The 14,444-nt window shown below is 39.8% G+C and overlaps 1 pseudogene; it reads right to left on the bottom strand.

Annotated features, from left to right (window-relative positions):
- The window catches only part of LOC140710409 (uncharacterized), a 34,491-nt pseudogene extending 29,929 nt beyond the window's left edge, over window positions 1–4,562 (bottom strand).
- Between the last annotated feature and the right edge of the window lie 9,882 nt (window positions 4,563–14,444).

The raw sequence follows: 14,444 nt of genomic DNA, 5'->3' as shown, positions 1-14,444 counted from the left end.
TTCTGTGAATGTATCTCACAGAGTTCCACCTTTCTCTTTATGTAGTTGTTTGCTAATACTGTTTTCGTGGAATCTGCAAAGTAATTTTGGGAGTGCATTGAGGTCTGTGGTGGAAAACGATGTATAATCAGATAAAAACGAGAAAGAAGTTTTCTGAGAAACTTCTGAGAGATCTGTGAATTCATCTCACAGAGTTGCACCTTTCTGTTCATGAAGCCATTTGCTAACACTGTTCTCGTGGAAACTGAAAGGTGATATTAGGGAGCACATTGAGGGCTATGGAGAATAAGGAAATATCCTAGATAAAATCTGGATAGAAGCGTTCTAAGAAACTGCTTTGTAATGTGTGAATGCAACTCACAGAGTTACACTTTTCTTTTCATTGATCAGTTTGCTAACTCTGTTTTCTTGACATCTGCAATGGGATATCTCTTAGCACTATGAAGTTTATGATGACAAAGGAAATATCCTCACAGAAAAAAGTAGAAAGAAGCTTTCTGAGAAACTTCTTTGTGATGTGTGAGTTCAACTCACTGAGTTACATCTGTATTTCATGGAGCCGTTTGCTAACCCAATTTTTGTGGAATCTGAGAACTGATATTTTGGATGGCTTTGAAGGCTATACTGCCAAAGGAAATATCCACAGATAAAAACGAGAAAGAAGCTTTCTGAGAAACTCCTTTGTGATCTGTGATTTTATCTCACAGAATTCTACCTATCTATTCATGAATCCGTATGCTAACACTGTTTTCGTGGAATCTGCAAAGTGATATTTGGGAGCGTAATGAGGGCTATGGTGGAAAAGGAAATATAATCAGACAAAAAAGAGAAAGAAGCTATCTGAGAAATTTCTTCATGATCTGTGAATTCATCTCACAGAGTTCCACCTTTCTGTTCATGAAACCGTTTGCTGACATGGTTCTTGTGGAATCTGCAAACTGATATTTGGGAGCGCTTTGTGGGTTATGGTGGAAAAGGAATTATAATCAGAAAAAAAAACAGAAAGGGGGTTTCTGAGAAACTTCTTTTTGATCTGTGAATTCATCTCACAGAGTTCCACCTTTCTGTTTATGAATCCGTTTGCTAAAACTGTTTTCATGGAAACTGTGAAGTGATATTTGAGAGCCCATTGAGTGCTATGGTAAAAAGGAAATATTCTCAGATAAAAACTGGAGAGAAGTTTACTTAGAAAATGCTTTGTGGCTGCATAGTATTCCATGGTGTAGAGTTTGTGTCCTTTGTAGGGACATGGATGCAGCTGGAAACCATCATTCTTAGCAAACTATCACAAGAACAGAAAACCAAACACCGCATGTTCTCACTCATAGGCGGGAACTGAACAATGAGATCACTTGGACTCAGGAAAGGCAACATCACACACTGGGGCCTATCATGGGGAGGGGGGAGGGGGGAGGGATTGCGTTGGGAGTTATACCTGATGTAAATGATGAGTTGATTGGTGCTGACGAGTTGATGGGTGCAGAACAGCAACATGACACAAGTATACATATGTAACAAACCTGCACGTTATGTACATGTACCCTAGAACTTAAAGTATAATAATAATAAAAAATAAATAATTTTTTTTTAAAAAAAGAAAATTCTTTATGACATGTGAATGCAACTCAGAGAGTTACATTTTTCTTTTCATTGATCAGTTTGCTAACTCTGTTTTCTTGAAATCTGCAATGGGAAATTTCTTAGTACAATGAAGCTTACAGTGAACAAGGAAATATCTTCAGATAAAAAGGAGAAAAAAACTTTCTGAGAAACTTCTTTGTGATCTGTGAATTCAATTGACTGAAGTACACGTGTATTTCATATAGCCGTTTAGTAGCCCTGTTTTTGTGGAATACGAGAAATGATATTTTGAATCGCTTTGAAGATGATATGGAAAGAGGAAATATCCTCAGGAAAGAATGAGAAAGAAGATTTCTGAGAAATTTCTTTCTGTTCTGTGAATTCATCTCACAGAGTTCCACCTTTCTGTTCGTGAACCTGTTTGCTAATACTGTTCTCGTGGAATCTGCAAAGTGATATTTTGAAGTACATTCAGGGCTACAGTGGAAAAGGATATATAATCAGATAGAAATGAGAAAGAAGCTTTCTGAGAAACTTCTTTGTGATCTGTGAATTTATCTCACAGTGTTCCACCTTTCTGTTAATGAAGCCATTTGCTAGCATGTTCTCATGGAATCTGCAAAGTGAAATTTGGGAACGCATTGTGGGCTATGGTGAAAAAGGAAATATCCTCAGATAAAAACTGGAAAGAAGCCTTCTGAGAAACTGCTTTGTGACGTGTGAATGCAACTCACAGAGTTACACTTTTCTTTCCATTGATCAGTTTGCTAACTCTGCTTTCCTGAAATCTACAATGGAATATTTCTTAGCACAATGAACCTTATGGTGACAAAGGAAATATCCTCAAATAAAAAGTAGCAGGAAGCTTTTTGAGAAACTGCTTTGTGATGTGTGAATTCAATTCACTGAGTTACACCTGTATTTTGTGAATCCGTTTGCTAGCCCTGTTTTTGTGGAATCTGAGAAGTGATATGTCGATTCGCTTTGAAGACTCTACAGAGAAAGGAAATATCCTCAGGTGAAAACGAGAAAGATTTCTGAGGATCTCCTTTGTGATCTGTGAATTCATCTCACAGAATTTCACCTATCTGTTCATGAATCCGTTTGGTAACACGGTTTTCACAGAATCAGAAAAGTGATATTTGGGAGCGCATTGAGGTCTATGGTGCAAAAGGAAATATAATCAGATAAAAACGATAAAGAAGCTTTCTGAGTAACCACTTTGTGATCTGTGAATTCATCTCACAGAGTTCCACCTTTCAGTTCATGATGCCATTTTCTATCACTGTACTCATGGAATCTGCAAAGTGATATTTGGGAGCACATCGATGGTGTGGTGGAAAAGAAAATATCCACAGATAAAATTGAGAAAGAATCTTTCTGAGAAACATTTTTTTGATCTGTGAATTCATCTCACAGAGTTCCACCTTTCTATTCTTGAAGCCGCTTGCTAACACTGTTCATGTGGAAACTGCAAAGTGATATTTGCGAGCACATTGAGTGCTATGGTGACAAAGGAAATATCCTCAGATAAAAACTGGAAAGAAACATTCTGAGAAACTGCTTTGTGATACATGAATGCAACTCACAGAGTTACACTTTTCTTTTCATTGATCAGTTTGCTACTTCTGTTTTCTTGAAATCTGCAATGGGATATTTCTTAGTGCAATGAAGCTTACTGTGACAAAGGAACTATTCTCAGATAAAAAGTAGAAATAATCTTTCTGAGAAACTGCTTTGTGATGTGTGAATTCAACTCACTGAGCTACCCCTGTATTTCGTGGGGTCGTTTGCTAGCCCTGTTTTTGTGCAATCTAAAAACTGATATTTCGTATTGCTTTGAAGACCATATGGAAAAAGAAAATATCCTCAGATAAAAACGAAAAAAAGTTTTTGGAGAAATTTCTGCTTGTTCTGTGAATTCATCTGACAGACTTCTACCTTTCTGTTCATGAAGCTGTTTACTAGTATTGTTCTCGTGGAATCTGCATGGTGATATTTCGGAGCGCATTGAGAGCTATGGTGGAAAAGGAAATATAATCAGATAGAAGTGAGAAAGAAGCTTTCTGAGAAACTTCTTTGTGATCTGTGATTTCATCTCACAGAATTCCACCTTTCTGTTCATGAAGCCATTTGCTAATATTGTTCTCGTGGAATCTGCAAAGTGATATTTGGGAATGCATTGAGGGCTTTGGTGAAAAATGAAATATCCCCAGATAAAAACTGGAAAGAAGCATTCTGAGAAACTGCTTTGTGATGTGTGAATGCAACTCACAGAGTTACACATTTCTTTTCATTGATCAGTTTGCTAACTCTGTTTTCTTCAAATCTGCAATGGGATATTTCTTAGTGCAATGAAGCTTATGTTGACAAGGGAAATATCCTTAGACAAAAAGTAGAAGGAAGATTTCTGAGAAACTGCTTTGTGATGTGTGAATTCAACTCACTGAGTTACACGTGTATTTCATTGAGCCATTAGCCAGCCCTGATTTTGTGGAATCTGAGAAGTGATATTTGGAATCGCTTTGAACTATACGGAAAACAGAAAAATCCTCAGGTGAAAATGAGAAAGAAGCTTTCTGAAAAACGCCTTTGTGATCTGTGAATTCATCTCACAGAATTCCACCTATCTGTTCATGCATCTATTTCGTAACACTGTTTTCATGGAATCTGAAAAGTGATATTTGGGAGCTCATTGAGGGCTATAGTGGATAAGGAAATATAATCAGATAAAAACGAGAAAGAAGATTTCTGAGTAACTCCTTTGTGATCTGTGAATTCATCTCACAGAGTTTCACCTTTCAGTTCATGATGCTGTTCACCATCACTGTACTCGTGAATCTCCAAAGTGATATTTGGGAGCGCATTGATGGCTATGGTAGAAAAGAAACTATCCACAGATAAAAACGAGAAAGAAGCCTTCTGAGAAACATCTTTTTGATCTGTGAATTCATCTTACCGAGTTCCACCTTTGTATTCATGAAGCCGTTTGCTAGCACTGTTCTCGTAAAAACTGCAAAGTGATATTTGGGAGCGCCTTGAGGGCTATGATGACAAAGGAAATCCTCAGGTAAAAACTGGAAAGAACCATTCTGAGAAACTGCTTTGTGACTTGTGATTGCAATTCATAGAGTTACACTTTTCTTGTCATTGATCCATTTGCTAATTCTGTTTTCTTGAAATCTGCAATCAGATATTTCTTAGCACAATGAAGCTTACTGTGACAAACGAACTATCCTCTGATAAAAAGTAGAAAGAAGCTTTCTGAGAAACTGCTTTGTGATGTGTGAATTCAACTCACTGTGTTACACATGTATTTCGTGGGGTCGTTTGCTAGACCTGTTTTTGTGGAATCTGAAAACTGATATTTCGAATTGCTTTGAAGATGATATGGAAAAAGGAAATATCCTCAGATAAAAATGAGAAAAAATTCTTTGGAGAAATTTCTGTCTGTTCTGTGAATTCATCTCACAGATTTCTTCCTTTCTGTTCATGAAGCTGTTTGCTAATATTGTTCTTGTGAGATCTGCATGGAGATATTTCAGAGTGCATTGAGGGGTATGGTGAAAAAGGAAATATAATCAGATAAAAACGAGAAAGAAGGTTTCTGATAAACTTCTTTGTAATCTGTGAATTCATCTCACACACTTCCACCTTTCTGTTCATGAAGCCGTTTGCTAACACTGTTCTCATGGAATCTGCAAAGTGGTATTTGGGAGTGCATTGAAGGCTTTGCTGAAAAACGAAATATCCTCAGATAAAAACTGGAAAGAAGCATTCTGAGAAACTCCTTTGTAACATGTGAATGCAACTCACAGAGTTACACATTTCTTTTCATTGATCAGCTTGCTAACTTTGTTTTTTGAAATCTGCAACGGGATACTCAGTGCAATGAAGCTTATGGTGACACAGGAAATATCCTCAGATAAAATGTAGAAAGAAGCTTTCTGAGAAACTACTTTGTGATGTCTAAATACAATTCACTGAGTGAAACCTGTATTCCATGGAGCTGTTTGCTACCCTGTTTTTGTGGAATCTCAGAACTGATATTTTGGGTTGCTTTGAAGACTATAAGCCAAAGGTAATATCCTCAGATAAAAACGAGAAAGAAGCTTTATGAGAAACTTTTTTGTGATCTGTGAATTCATCTCACAGAAGTACACCGATGTGTTCATGAATCCGTTTGCTAACACTGTTTTCATGGAATATGCAAAGTGATATGTGGGGGTGCATTGATGGCTATGGTGGAAAAGGAAATATAATCAGATAAAAATGAGAAAGAAGCATTCTGAGAAACTTCTTTGTGATCTGTGAATTCGTCTCATAGAGTTCCACCTTTCTCTTCATGAAGCCATTTGCTAACACTGTTCTCGTGAAATCTTCAAAGTTCTATTTGGGTACACATTGCGGGCTGTGGTGAAAAAGGAAATATCCTCAGATGAAAACTGGAAAGAAGCATTCTGAGAAACTGCTTTGTGACGTATGAATGCAACTCACAGAGTTAGACTTTTCATTCCATTGATCAGTTTGCTAACTCTGTTTTCTTGAAATCTGCAGTGGGATATTTCTTAGCGCAATAAAGCTTATGGTGACAAAGAAAATAACCTCAGATAAAATGTAGAAAGAAGCTTTCTGAGAAATTGCTTTGTGATGAGTGAATTCAACTCACTGAGTTACACCTTTATTTCGTGGAGCCATTAACTAACCTTGTTTTTGTGGAATCTGAGAACTGGTATTTCTGATCATTTTGAAGGCTATACAGAAAAAAGAAATATCCTCAGATAAAAACGAGAAAGAAGTTTTCTGAGAAATTTCATATTGATCTGTGAATTCATCTCACAGAGTTCCACATTTCTATTCTTGAATCAGTTTGCTAACACTGTTCTCATGGAATCTGCAAAGTGATATTTGGGAGTGTATTGAGGGTTCTTGCGAGAAACGAAATATCCTCAGATAAAAACTGGAAAAAAGCATTCTGAGGAACTGCTTTGTGACCTGTAAATACAACTCACAGAGTTACACTTTTCTTATCATGAATCAGTTTGCTACCTCTGTTTTCTTCAAATCTGCAATGGGATATTTCTTAGCACAATTAAGCTTAGGGTGACAAAGGAAATATCCTCAGATAAAAAGTAGAATGATGCTTTCTGAGAAATTGCTTTTGATGCGTGAATTCAACTCACTGAGTTACACGTGTATTTCATGGAGCCCTTTGCTAGCCCCTTTTTTGTGTAATCTGAGAACTGATAATTCGGATCACTTTGAAAAGTATGTGGCCAAAGGAAATATCCTCAAATAAAAATGAGAAGGAAATTTTCTGGGGAATTTATTTCTGTTCTCTGAATTCATCTCACAGAGTTCCACCTTTCTGTTCATGAAGCTGTTTGCTATTACTGTTCTTGAGAAATCTGCAAAGTGATATTTGGGAGCCCATTGTTGGCTACAGTGGAAAAGGAAATATATTCAGATGAAAACTAGAAAGAAGCTTTCTGAGAAACTTCATTGTGATATGTGAATTCATCTCACAGAGTCCTAGCTTTGTGTTCATGGAGCCGTTTACTAATAATGTTCTCGTGGAAACTGCAAAGTGATATTTGGGACCACATTAGGGCTATGCTGAAAAAGGATATATCCACAGATAAAACATGGAAAGAAGCGTTCTGAGAAACTGTTTAGTTACATGTCAATGAAACTCACAGAGTTACACATTTCTTTTCATTGATCAGTTTGCTAACTCTGTTTTCTTCAATTCTGCAATGGGATATTTCTTAGTGCAATGAAGCTTACGGTGATGAAGGAAATATGCTCAAACAAAAAGTAGAAAGAAACTTTCTGAGAATCTTCTTTGTGATGTGTGAATTCAAGTCACTGAGTTACATGTGTATTTCGTGAAGCCATTTGCTAGCACTGTTTTTATGCAATCTGAGAAGTGATATTTTGGGTCGCTTTGGTGACTGTAATGCCAAACGAAATATCCTCAGATAAAAACGAGAAAGAAGTTTTCTGAGAAATTTCCTTTTGATCTGTGAGTTCATCTCACAAAGTTCCACCTTTCTGCTCATGAAGCTGTTTGCAAACACTCTTCTCTTGGAATCTGCAAAGTGATATTTGGGAGCTCATTGAGGGCTACAATGAAAAAGGAAATATGTTCAGATAAAAATGGAAAAGAAGCATTCTGAGAAACTACTTTTCTGTGAATTCATCTCACAGAGTTCGACCTTTCTGTTCATGGAGCCGTTTACTAACATTGTTCTCGTGGAAACTGTAAAGTGATATTTGGGAGCGCATTAGGGATATAATGAAAAAAGAAATATTCTCGGATAAAACCTGGAAAGAAGCGTTCTGAGAAACTGCTTTGTAACGTGTGAATGCAACTCACAGAGTTACACTTTTCTGTTCATTGATCAGTTTGCGAACACAGTTTTCTTCAAATCTGCAGTGGGATATTTCTTTGCCCAATGAAGCTTATGTTGATAAAGGAAATATCCTCAAACAAATAGTAGAAAGAAGCTTTTTGAGAAACTGCTTTGTGATGTGCAAATTCAACTCACTGAGTTACAACTGTATTTTTTGGAGCCGTTTCCTAGTCCTGTTTTTGTGGTATCTGAGAACTGATATTTCGGATCGCTTTGAAGACCCTACGGCCAAAGGAAATATACTCATATAAAAATGAGAAAGCATTTTTCTGAGAAATTTCTTTCTGATCTGTGAATTCATCTCACAGAGTTCCAACTTTCTGTACATGAAGCTGTTTGCTAAAACACTTCTCGTGGAATCTGCAAAGTGATATTTGGGAGTGCATTCAGGTTACATTGAAAAAAGAAATATCTTCAGATAAAAACTGAAAAGAAGCGTTTTGATAACCTGCATTGTGACGTGTGAATGCACCTCACAGAGTTACACATTTCTTTTCATTCATCAGTTTGCTAACTCTCTTTTCTTCAAATCTGCAATGGGATATTTCATTGTCCACTGAAGCTTACGGTGACAAAGGAAATATGTTCAGATAAAAAGTAGAAAGAAGTTTTCTGAGAAACTGCTTTGTGATGTGTGAATTCATCTCAATGAGTTACATCTGTATTTCATGGATTTGTTTGCTAGTCCTGTTTTTGTGGAATCTGAGAACTGATATTTCGGATCGCTTTGAAGAGTATACAGCCAAAGGAAATATCCCCAGATAAAAACAAGAAAGAAGTTTTCCAAGAAATGTCTTTCTGATCTGTGAATTCATCTCACAGAGTTCCACCTTTCTGTTCATGTAGCTGTTTGCTAACACTCTTCTTGTGGAATCTGCAAAGTGATATTTGGGAGCACATTGAGGGCTATGGGGGAAAAGGAAATATAATCAGATAAAAATGAGAAAGAAGTTTTCTGAGAAACTTCCTTGTGATCTGTGAATTCATCTCACAGAGTTCCACCTTTCGGTTCATGAAGTCGTTTACTAATAATGTTCTCATAGAAACTGCAAAGTGATATTTGGGAGTGCATTAGGGCTACGGTTAAAAAGGAAATATCCACAGATAAAACCTGGAAAGAAGCATTCTGAGAAATGGCTTTGTGATGTGTAAATGCAACTCACAGATTAACACGTTTCTTTTCATTGATCAGTTTGCTAACTCTGTTTTGTTCCAATGTGCAGTGGGATATTTCCTAGCACAATGAGGCTAACAGTGTCAAAGGAAGTATCCTCAAACAAAAAGTAGAAAGAAGCTTTCTGAGAAACTTCTTTTTGATGTGTGAATTCAATTCATAGAGTTACACGTGTATTTCGTGGAGTCGTTTGCTAGCCCTGTTTTTATGGAATCTGAGAACGGATATTGTGGATCTCTTTGAAGAATATACGGCCAAAGGAAATATCCTCAGATAAAAACGAGAAAGAATTTTTCTGAGAAGTTTCTTTCTGATCTGTGAATTCCTTTCACAGAGTTCCAACTTTCTGTTCATTAAACTGTTTGCTAACACTCTTCTCATGAAATCTGCAAAGTGATAATTGCGAGTGCATTAAGGGCTATGGTGGAAAACGAAATATAATCAGATAAAAACTAGAAAGAAGTTTTCTGAGAAACTTCTTTGAGAACATGAATTCATCTCACAGAGTTGCACATTTCTGTTCGTGAAGCCGTTTGCTAACACTGTTCTCGCGGATACTGCAAAGTTATATTTGGGAGCACATTAGGGCTATGGTGACAATGGAAGTATCCACAGATGAAACCTGGAAAGAAGTGTTCTGAGAAACTGCTTTATTACGTGTGAATGCAACTCAAAGAGTTACACATTGCTTTTCATTGATCAGTTTGCTAACTGTGTTTTCCTCAAATCTGCAAAGGGATATTTCTTAGCGCAATGAAGCTTACAGTGATAAAGGAAATATCCTCAAGGAAATAATAGAAAGAAGTTTTCTGAGAAACTGCTTTGTGATGTGCAAATTCAACTCACTCAGTTATACCTGTATTTTGTGGAGCCGTTTGCTAGGCCTGGTTTTGTGGTATCTCAGAACTGATATTTCGGATCACTTTGAAGACCCTACGGCCAAAGGAAATATCCTCAGATAAAAATGAGAACAAAGTTTTCTGAGAAATTTCTTTCTGATCTGTGAATTCATCTCTCAGTGTTCCACCTTTCTGTTCATGACGCTGTTTGCTAACACTCTTCTCGTGGAATCTGCAAAGTGATATTTGGGTGCCCATGGAGGGCTATGGTGAAAAAGGAAACAACCTCAGATAAAAACTGTAAGGACACGTTCTGAGAAAATGTATTGTGTCATGTGAATGCAACTCAGAGAGTTACACTTTTCTTTTCATTGATGAGTTTGCTGACACTGTTTTCTTGAAATCTGCAATGGGATATTTCTTTGCCCAATAAAGCTTACGGTGACAAAGGAAATATACTGAGATAAAAAGTAGAAAGAAGCTTTCTAAGAAACTGCTTTGTGATGTGTGAATTCAACTCACTGAGTTACAGCTGTATTTCATGGAGCCGTTTACAAGTACTGTTTTTGTGGAATCTGAGAATTGATATTTCAGATCGTTTTGAAGACTATATGTTTAAAGGAAATAACTAACCTCAGATAAAAACGAGAAAGAAACTTTCTGAGAAACTCCTTTGTGATCTGCAGATTCATCTCACAGAGTTCCACCTATCTGTTCATGAATCCATTTGCTAACACTGTTCTCGTGGAATATGCAAAGTGATATTTGGGAGTGCATTTAGGGCTATGGTGGAAAAGGAAATATAATCATATGAAAATTGAAAGAAGCTTTCTGAGAAACTTGTTTGTCATTTGTGAATTCATCTCATAGCATTCTACCTTTCTTTTCAAGAAGCCGTTTGATAACCCTGTTCTTGTGGAATCTGCAAAGTGATATTTGGGAGGGCATTGAGGGATACAGTTTTAAAAGAAATTGATTTGTTTTATGCGACCACCAGGGCAGGTGCCAGAGAAAAGGCAAGTAGGCAAGGTAAAAAGAAACTTTATTAGCTAACCAATGTGAAGGAAGGAAGGGCGAGTTTCACCGGTCTCCGGCGGTGGAGGCCGAGGACGTCGCTCCAGAGTTCTCGGGCGAGGTTCCCAGGTCCTCATATGAGGAGGGTCTGAGGAAGTTCATGCCATGCACCTGCCAGGAGCGGCTTTTCTGTCTAAGGCTTGGGAGTGCGAGGGCAATAGGCGGGACACGGGCATGTCGAGGGCATTCCATAGGTGCAGCCAGGTAAGTTTCAGTTTCCTCGATCAGATGCCATGTTGCGCCTGCACAATTGGTTTGTATTTTTCCTGGGCGTGGGCTGCATTTTCCAGTGCACGGGTAAGTTGGTGATGAAGAACCCGGAAAAGCGCCATCTTAGTAGTCATTGTCCTCTCCCCCTGTCCAGACAGTCCAACCTTTTATTGATTATAGTGATTGGGCGCATCGTTGTCTGTCTGTCTGCTTCCTGCTGTTAAGCAGCGTAATTAGGGTCTGTGGTTGGTATCTGGACGTAGGGATGTAGGAACATCTGGTTGAAGGTGACGCGTGTGATTTCTTGGACCCTGGCTTGGAGAAATTTCATTAAAATGGGAGCAAAACATAAGGCAAGGCAGAGGATTAGTATGGGAATTAGGAATGGAAGCATCTGCTGTACTACGGGCAGCAGCCATACCAGTGGTCCGGGGGTGAGAGGGGTGTTGAATTGTTGAAGCTCCTTTTTGATCTTGTTAAATGTTTGGACGTTGGTGTCAACCAGGCCTGATTCATTTATGTAGTAGCAACACTCCTCTCCTAGGAACATGCATGTCCTTCCTTTTTCAGCAGTAAGAAGATCTAATGCCTGTCTATTTTGTGCTGCTACCTGTGCCACTGAGGTGATTTGACGTTGTAAAGAGGCTAAGCTTTCAGCTGAAGCCTCTATAGCTGCCTGGACCTGAGTGGAGAGGGTCTGTGTGGATTGAATCGAGTGGGTGAGGGCCCCTGTTCCAAGTCCTGAGGCTACTAGGGACGATGCTAGGGAAACCCCGAGAATTAAGAGAAGAAAAACGGCCCACTTTTGGATGTTATTGCTGGGGCTGAGCTGGGAAGCTAGTTTGGACAACTTTTCTTCGCTATATAGGGTTAAGCTAGCCACTAAAGATACCAGAATGCAAAGGGATTGGATGATGGGGGTATGGTTAAGAGTTTCAGATAGAGTTTGGTTACACTAAAAGTAGCCTCCAATGGGAGCCGTCTGGGTCTTGCTGGGAACTTGAGTGCAATTACACCATGAAGAGTTTGGAGTAGAGTAGCAAAAAGGAATCTCTGTCTCACACTGTCTTTCTTCAACTGTCTCTCCCCATCTCTGTCTCTGTCTCTCTCCATCTCTGTCTCTGTCCATCTCTGTATATCTTCATCTATCTCTCTCTCTCCATCTCTGTCTTACTGTCTCTATTCATCTCTGTCTCTCCTTATCTCTGCCTCTGTCTATATCTCTCTGTCTCCATCTCCATCTCCGTCTCCCCACCTCCCACTCACCAAGGCTGCTCCCCTCACCAACCTCCCTCCCTCCTGGCTTCTCCCTATCTCTGACTCAACAGGGACTGAGTGCAGCAGGGGCCCTTGGGGAGGTCTGGGCTTTCTACTGCCTTCTGGTTACAGCCTCTCCTTCCCCGTATCTGTCCTTCATCCTGGCCTAATGAGTCCACATTTTATTTAGGGAGAGGGCAGAGTGACAACCCTGGGGGGGCACAATCTGCAGTGCCCTGCATGACTGAGTGTATCTGGTTGTCTGTAGACCAGTTTTCAGTTATAGAGAATCTCCATACAAAGTTAGGATTAGTATTAGAGTGAACCACAATAATGATAACAAAGGTGTAGAGGGTAAGTTCAACATTGCTGAAATCACAAAGGGCACCCTGCCAAGCTAGGTCTTCTATGAGAGTAAAAAGTCAGGAAACCTACTGGTTGGGGGATGGGTCAGGAAGGAGGGTGTCTATGGGATTTATGAGGGAAAAGTCAGTTAAGAAGAAGACTAGTGAGGAAGCGGGAAAATTTGAGGAGGGTGTTGATCTTTGGGCAGAACCTGGCCACCTGGAGAAAGGGAAGGGGAATAGATGTTTTGAGTTAGGTAAAGATGTTTCATCCCAAGAGGGGGGTGGTACAAGAGGGCATGATGAGGAAAGAGTGGGCAAAGCATGCATAGCCCAGGCAGTAATTTAACATTGGGGTCTGGTGAGGGTTAGACAGTTTACCGTCTAGCCCAACTACGGAGAGAGTGGATGGCTGACTAGGACCTCCATAGGTTGACAAAACAGAATAGGTAGCCTCCGTATTGATAAGAAAAGAAATTGGCTTCCCCGCTATCTGTAGAGTTACCCTAGGCTCGGCGAGGGTGACGGGGGTCTCCAAGTGTGGGCACCGTCAGTCGTCATCCAGGTGTAGGAGCTGGAAGGAGCCTTCTGGCCTTTGAGGAGAGGCACCACGTTGAGGTGCAATGCCTGCCCTGCTGGCGGGGCAATCAGTCTTCCAATGTTTCTCCTGTTGGCAGGTTGGGCATGGCATGGTAAGCGGGCGAGGATTTGGACACCTTTTTGCCCAATGCCCAGTTGTGCCACACTTAAAGCACGGACCAGACAGAGTGGCCAGCTTGGCCTGGGGACCCTGGTTTGCCCAGTGTCCTGGGTCTCCACATTTATAGCAGGAGCCCTTAAGAGACTTATCTTTGGTTTTTCCTGCCGGCAAAGTGGGCAACACGGGTTGGAGGGCAGCCACTAAATCTTGCAACTGAAGCGCAGCCCTTCTTTTCTCCTTGTCTAGCTCTGTGGCCTCAGCTGCTTCCTCTCTGGAGTTAAAACCTTGCGGCCAATTTTACTAAGTCCTGTATGGGAGTCTGAGGCCCCATCTTCAACCTTTTTTAGCTTTTTTTCGAATATCTGAGGCTGACTGGGAAATAAAATAGGAAGCTAGGACAGCTGCCCTGGCTGGGGAAGTGGGGTCTAGCCGGGTAAATTGGGCCAGTGCCTCTGTAAGGTGATTTAGGAAGGAAGCCGGGTTCTCATCTGGGTGTTGAATTATTTCCTTTAATTTATCAAAATGTGACCACTTTGTTAGAGGCTGCTTGCATACCAGCTAAGAGACATTGAATCATAATGTCCTTCCTACAATGGCCAGGCTGCTGCGGTTGATAATCTCAATCTGGTTCTATGGACAGGACAGCCATCTTTCCTAACGGGATGGTGGCATCGGTTAAATACCATTGATCTGCATGTTGCCTGGCGGCTGCGAGAATACACTCTCTTTCCTCTGGGTTAAGATTGGAAGTAAGAATGACATGTAAGTCATGCCAGGTAAGGTCATATGCCTGGCGTAGGTATCGAAACTCTTTGGAATATTAGGTGGGGTTGGCTGAGAAGTCACCAA

This window comes from Chlorocebus sabaeus, chromosome 26 (assembly GCF_047675955.1).
Source record: "Chlorocebus sabaeus isolate Y175 chromosome 26, mChlSab1.0.hap1, whole genome shotgun sequence".
Taxonomy (NCBI): Eukaryota; Metazoa; Chordata; class Mammalia; order Primates; family Cercopithecidae; genus Chlorocebus; species Chlorocebus sabaeus.
The sequence above is the reverse complement of the archived record's forward strand: the minus strand, read 5'-3'. Positions and strand labels throughout refer to the sequence as shown.